We start from the raw sequence: 7,062 nt of genomic DNA, 5'->3' as shown, positions 1-7,062 counted from the left end.
GAATTTGTACGGAGAGTGTTCGAATTATGCAAACGTTTGAATTTTGCAGAGTATGTGCGAATGTGTGCGAACATTTGAATTTTACAAACTTTGTGCGAATTTATGCGAAGGGTGTTCGTATTGTGCGAACCTTCAAATTTTACAGAGCTTGTGCGAATTTGTGCGAACGGTGTTCGAATTGTGAGAACGTTCTAATTCTGCAGAGTTTGTGCGAATTCGTGCGAATTGGTGCGAATGGTGTTCGAATCGTGCGAACGTTCGAATTTGGCAAGGTTTGTGCGAGTTCGTGCGAACGGTGTTCAAATTGTGTGAACGTTCGAATGTTGCAAAGTTTGTGCGAATTCTTGCCGAAATTGTTCGAATTTTACAGGGATTGTGCGAATTTGTGCGAACGGTGTTCGTATGGTGCGAACGTTCGTATTCTGCAGAGTCTGTCCGAATTCGTACGAAGGTTGTTCCAATTGTGCGAACGTTATAACATTGAAAAGCTTGTGTGAATTCGTGCGAACGGTGTTCGAATTGTGAGAACGTTCGAATTCTGCAGAGTTTGTGCAGTGCGCGAATTAATGCGAATGGTGTTCGAATGGTGCGAACGTTAATTTGGTAAGGTTTGTGCGAGTTCGTGCGAGCGGTGTTCAAATTGTGCGAGCGTCTCAATGTTGCAAAGATTGTGCGAATTTATGCGAGAGTGTTCGAATTATGCAAACGTTTGAATTTTGCAGAGTATGTGCGAATGTGTGCGAACATTTGAATTTTACAAACTTTGTGCGAATTTATGCGAAGGGTGTTCGTATTGTGCGAACGTTCAAATTTTACAGAGCTTGTGCAAATTTGTGCGAACGGTGTTCGAATTGTGAGAACGTTCTTATTCTGCAGAGTTTGTGCGAATTCGTGCGAATTGGTGCGAATGGTGTTCGAATCGTGCGAACGTTCGAATTTGGCAAGGTTTGTGCGAGTTCGTGCGAACGGTGTTCAAATTGTGCGAACGTTCGAATGTTGCAAAGTTTGTGCGAATTCTTGCCGAAATTGTTCGAATTTTACAGGGATTGTGCGAATTTGTGCGAACGGTGTTCGTATGGTGCGAACGTTCGTATTCTGCAGAGTCTGTCCGAATTCGTACGAAGGTTGTTCCAATTGTGCGAACGTTATAACATTGAAAAGCTTGTGTGAATTCGTGCGAACGGTGTTCGAATTGTGAGAACGTTCGAATTCTGCAGAGTTTGTACGAATTCGTGCGACTGGTGTTCGAATAGTGCGAACGTTCGAATTTGGTAAGGTTTGTGCGAGTTCGTGCGAACGGTGTTCAAATTGTGCGAACGTCTCAATGTTGCAAAGATTGTGCGAATTTGTACGGAGAGTGTTCGAATTATGCAAACGTTTGAATTTTGCAGAGTATGTGCGAATGTGTGTGAACATTTAAATTTTAGAAACTTTGTGCGAATTTATGCGAAGGGTGTTCGTATTGTGCGAACGTTCAAATTTTACAGAGCTTGTGCGAATTTGTGCGAACGGTGTTCGAATTGTGAGAACGTTCTAATTCTGCAGAGTTTGTCCGAATTCGTACGAATGGTGTTCGAATAGTGCGAACGTTCGAATTTGGCAAGGTGTGCGAGTTCGCGCGTAACGGTGTTCAAATTGTGCGACGTTCGAGTGTTGCAAAGTTTGTGCGGTCGTGCGAGATTGTTCGAATTTTACAGGGATTGTGCGAATTTGTGCGAACGGTGTTCGTATGGTGCGAACGTTCGAATTCTGCAGAGTCTGTCCGAATTCGTACGAAGGTTGTTCCAATTGTGCGAACGTTATAACATTGAAAAGCTTGTGTGAATTACGCGAGCGGTGTTGGTGTGAGAACGTTCGAATTCTGCAGAGTTTGTACGAATTCGTGCGACTGGTGTTCGAATAGTGCGAACGTTCGAATTTGGTAAGGTTTGTGCGAGTTCGTGCGAACGGTGTTCAAATTGTGCGAACGTCTGAATGTTGCAAAGATTGTGCGAATTCGTGCGAGTGTTCGAATTATGCAAACGTTTGAATTTTGCAGAGTATGTGCGAATGTGTGCGAACATTTGAATTTTACAAACTTTGTGCGAATTTATGCGAAGGGTGTTCGTATTGTGCGAACGTTCAAATTTTACAGAGCTTGTGCGAATTTGTGCGAACGGTGTTCGAATTGTGAGAACGTTCTAATTCTGCAGAGTTTGTGCGAATTCGTGCGAATTGGTGCGAATGGTGTTCGAATCGTGCGAATGTTCGAATTTGGCAAGGTTTGTGCGAGTTCGTGCGAACGGTGTTCAAATTGTGCGAACGTTCGAATGTTGCAAAGTTTGTGCGAATTCGTGCCGAGATTGTTTGAAATGTGCAAACGTTCGAATTTTACAGGGATTGTGCGAATTTGTGCGAACGGTGTTCGTATGGTGCGAACGTTCGAATTCTGCAGAGTTTGTCCGAATTAAATGCGAAGGTTGTTCGTATTGTGCGAACGTTATAACTTTGAAAAGCTTGTGCGAATTAAATGCGAACGGTGTTGAATTGTGAAACGTTCAATTCTTCAGAGTTTGTGCGAATTACGTGTGAATTACGTGCGAATGGTGTTCGAATGGTGCGAACGTTGAATTTGGTAAGGTTTGTGCGAGTTCGTGCGACGGTGTTCAAATTGTGCGACGTCTCAATGTTGCAAAGATTATGCGAATTTGTGCGGAGTGTTCGAATTATGCAAACGTTTGAATTTTGCAGAGTATGTGCGAATGTGTGCGAACATTTGAATTTTACAAACTTTGTGCGAATTTATGCGAAGGGTGTTCGAATTGTGCGAACGTTCAAATTTTACAGATTTTGTGCGAATTTGTACGAACGGTGTTCGAATTGTGAGAACGTTCTAATTCTGCAGAGTTTGTGTGAATTCATGCGGGTGGTGGAATGGTGTTCGAATCGTGCGAGCGTTGAATTTGGTAAGGTGTAATGCGAGTTCGTGCGACGGTGTTCAAATTGTGCGAGCGTCTCAATGTTGCAAAGATTGTGCGAATTTATGCGGAGAGTGTTCGAATTATGCAAACGTTTGAATTTTGCAGAGTATGTGCGAATGTGTGTGAACATTTAAATTTTAGAAACTTTGTGCGAATTTATGCGAAGGGTGTTCGTATTGTGCGAACGTTCAAATTTTACAGAGCTTGTGCGAATTTGTGCGACGGTGTTCGAATTGTGAAGCGTTCTAATTCTGCAGAGTTTGTCCGAATTGCATGCGAATGGTGTTCGAATAGTGCGACGTTGAATTTGGCAAGGTGTGTGCGAGTTACGTGCGACGGTGTTCAAATTGTGCGAACGTTCAATGTTGCAAAGTTTGTGCGAATGCGTGCGAGATTGTTCGAATTTTACAGGATTGTGCGAATTTGTGCGAAACGGTGTTCAGATGGTGCGACGTTAATTCTGCAGAGTCTGTCCGAATTAAATGCGAAGGTTGTTCCAATTGTGCGACGTTATAACATTGAAAAGCTTGTGTGAATTGCGTGCGAACGGTGTTGAATTGTGAACGTTCGAATTCTGCAGAGTTTGTGCAGTGCGTGCGACTGGTGTTCAATAGTGCGAACGTTCGAATTTGGTAAGGTTTGTGCGAGTTCGTGCGAGCGGTGTTCAAATTGTGCGAGCGTCTCCAATGTTGCAAAGATTGTGCGAATTTGTGCGAGAGTGTTCGAATTATGCAAACGCGTTTGAATTTTGCAGAGTATGTGCGAATGTGTGCGAACATTTGAATTTTACAAACTTTGTGCTAATTTATGCGAAGGGTGTTCAATTGTGCAACGCGTTCAAATTTTACAGAGCTTGTGCGAATTTGTGCGAACGGTGTTCGTGAGAACGTTCTAATTCTGCAGAGTTTGTGCGATTAAATGCGCGTGGTGCGAATGGTGTTCGAATCGTGCGAACGTTCGAATTTGGCAAGGTTTGTGCGAGTTCGTGCGAACGGTGTTCAAATTGTGCGAACGTTCGAATGTTGCAAAGTTTGTGCGAATTCGTGCCGAGATTGTTTGAATTGTGCAAACGTTCGAATTTTACAGGGATTGTGCGAATTTGTGCGAACGGTGTTCGTATGGTGCGAACGTTCGAATTCTGCAGAGTTTGTCCGAATTCGTACGAAGATTGTTCCAATTGTGCGAACGTTATAACTTTGAAAAGCTTGTGCGAATTCGTGCGAACGGTGTTCGAATTGTGAGAACGTTCGAATTCTGCAGAGTTTGTACGAATTCGTGCGAATGGTGTTCGAATGGTGCGAACGTTCGAATTTGGTAAGGTTTGTGCGAGTTCGTGCGAACGGTGTTCAAATTGTGCGAACGTCTCAATGTTGCAAAGATTGTGCGAATTTGTACGGAGAGTGTTCGAATTATGCAAACGTTTGAATTTTGCAGAGTATGTGCGAATGTGTGCGAACATTTGAATTTTACAAACTTTGTGCGAATTTATGCGAAGGGTGTTCGAATTGTGCGAACGTTCAAATTTTACAGAGCTTGTGCGAATTTGTACGAACGGTGTTCGAATTGTGAGAACGTTCGAATTCTTCAGAGTTTGTACGAATTCGTGCGAATTGGTGGGAATGGTGTTCGAATCGTGCGAACGTTCGAATTTGGTAAGGTGTGTGCGAGTTCGTGCGAACGGTGTTCAAATTGTGCGAACGTCTCAATGTTGCAAAGATTGTGCGAATTTGTACGGAGAGTGTTCGAATTATGCAAACGTTTGAATTTTGCAGAGTATGTGCGAATGTGTGCGAACATTTGAATTTTACAAACTTTGTGCGAATTTATGCGAAGGGTGTTCGTATTGTGCGAACGTTCAAATTTTACAGAGCTTGTGCGAATTTGTGCGAACGGTGTTCGAATTGTGAGAACGTTCTAATTCTGCAGAGTTTGTGCGAATTGGTGCGAATGGTGTTCGAATCGTGCGAACGTTCGAATTTGGCAAGGTTTGTGCGAGTTCGTGCGAACGGTGGTCAAATTTTTCGAACGTTCGAGTGTTGCAAAGTTTGTGCGAATTTATGCGAAGATTTTTTGTATTGTGCGAACGTTCGAATTTTACAGGGATTGTGCGAATTTGTGCGAACGTTGTTCGTATGGTGCGAATGTACGAATTCTGCAGAGTCTGTCCGAATTCGTACGAAGGTTGTTCCAATTGTGCGAACGTTATAACTTTGAAAAGCTTGTGCGAATTCGTGCGAACGGTGTTCGAATTGTGAGAACGCTCAATTCTGCAGAGTTTGTACGACTGCGAATGGTGTTCGAATAGTGCGACGTTCGAATTTGGCAAGGTTTGTGCGAGTTCGTGCGACGGTGTTCAAATTGTGCGAACGTTCAATGTTGCAAAGTTTGTGCGACTGCGTCGAGACTGTTTGAATTGTGCAAACGTTCGAATTTTACAGGGATTGTGCGAATTTGTGCGAACGTTGTTCGTATGGTGCGAACGTTCGAATTCTGCAGAGTTTGTCCCAATTCGTACGAAGATTGTTCCAATTGTGCGAACGATATAACTTTGAAAAGCTTGTGCGAATTCGTGCGAACGGTGTTCGAATTGTGAGAACGTTCGAATTCTGCAGAGTTTGTACGAATTCGTGCGAATGGTGTTCGAATGGTGCGAACGTTCGAATTTGGTAAGGTGTGTGCGAGTTCGTGCGAACGGTGTTCAAATTGTGCGAACGTTCGAATGTTGCAAAGTTTGTGCGAATTCTTGCCGAGATTGTTTGAATTGTGCAAACGTTCGAATTTTACAGGGATTGTGCGAATTTGTGCGAACGGTGTTCGTATGGTGCGAACGTTCGAATTCTGCAGAGTTTGTCCGAATTCGTACGAAGATTGTTCCAATTGTGCGAACGTTATAACTTTGAAAAGCTTGTGCGAATTTGTGCGAACGGTGTTCGAATTGTGAGAACGTTCGAATTCTGCAGAGTTTGTACGAATTCGTGCGAAGATTGTTCGAATTGTGCAAACGTTCGAATTTGGTAAGGTTTGTGTGAGTTCGTGCGAACTGTGTTCAAATTGTGCGAACGTCTCAATGTTGCAAAGATTTTGCGAATTTATACGGAGAGTGTTCGAATTATGCAAACGTTTGAATTTTGCAGAGTATGTGCGAATGTGTGCGAACAATTGAATTTTACAAACTTTGTGCGAATTTATGCGAAGGGTGTTCGTATTGTGCGAACGTTCAAATTTTACAGAGCTTGTGCGAATTTGTGCGAACGGTGTTCGAATTGTGAGAACGTTCAAATTTTGTAAAGTTTGTGCGAATTCGTGCGACTTCGTGCAAATGGTGTTCGAATCGTGCGAACATTCGAATTGGGCAAGGTTTGTGCGAGTTCGTGCGAACGGTGTTCAAATTGTGCGAACGTTCGAATGTTGCAAAGTTTGTGCGAATTCGTGCCGAGATTGTTTGAATTGTGCAAACGTTCGAATTTTACAGGGATTGTGCGAATTTGTGCGAACGGTGTTCGTATGGTGCGAACGTTCGAATTCTGCAGAGTTTGTCTGAATTCGTACGAAGATTGTTCCAATTGTGCGAACGTTATAACTTTGAAAAGCTTGTGCGAATTCGTGCGAACGGTGTTCGAATTGTGAGAACGTTCGAATTCTGCAGAGTTTGTACGAATTCGTGCGAATTCGTGCGAATGGTGTTCGAATCGTGCGAACGTTCGAATTTGGTAAGGTGTGTGCGAGTTCGTGCGAACGGTGTTCAAATTGTGCGAACGTTCGAATGTTGCAAAGATTGTGCGAATTTGTACGGAGAGTGTTTGAATTATGCAAACGTATGAATTTTGCAGAGTATGTGCGGATGTGTTTGAACATTTGAATTTTACAAACTTTGTGCGAATTTATGCGAAGGGTGTTCAAATTGTGCGAACGTTCAAATTTTACAGAGCTTGTGCGAATTTGTACGAACGGTGTTCGAATTGTGAGAACGTTCTAATTCTGCAGAGTTTGTGTGAATTCATGCGAATTGGTGGGAATGGTGTTCGAATCGTGCGAACGTTCGAATTTGGTAAGGTGTGTGCGAGTTCGTGCGAACGGTGTTCAAATTGTGCGAACGTCTCAA

The sequence above is a fragment of the Wolffia australiana genome, chromosome 6 (assembly GCF_029677425.1).
Source record: "Wolffia australiana isolate 7733 chromosome 6, ASM2967742v1".
NCBI classification, from domain to species: Eukaryota; Viridiplantae; Streptophyta; class Magnoliopsida; order Alismatales; family Araceae; genus Wolffia; species Wolffia australiana.
The sequence above is the reverse complement of the archived record's forward strand: the minus strand, read 5'-3'. Positions refer to the sequence as shown.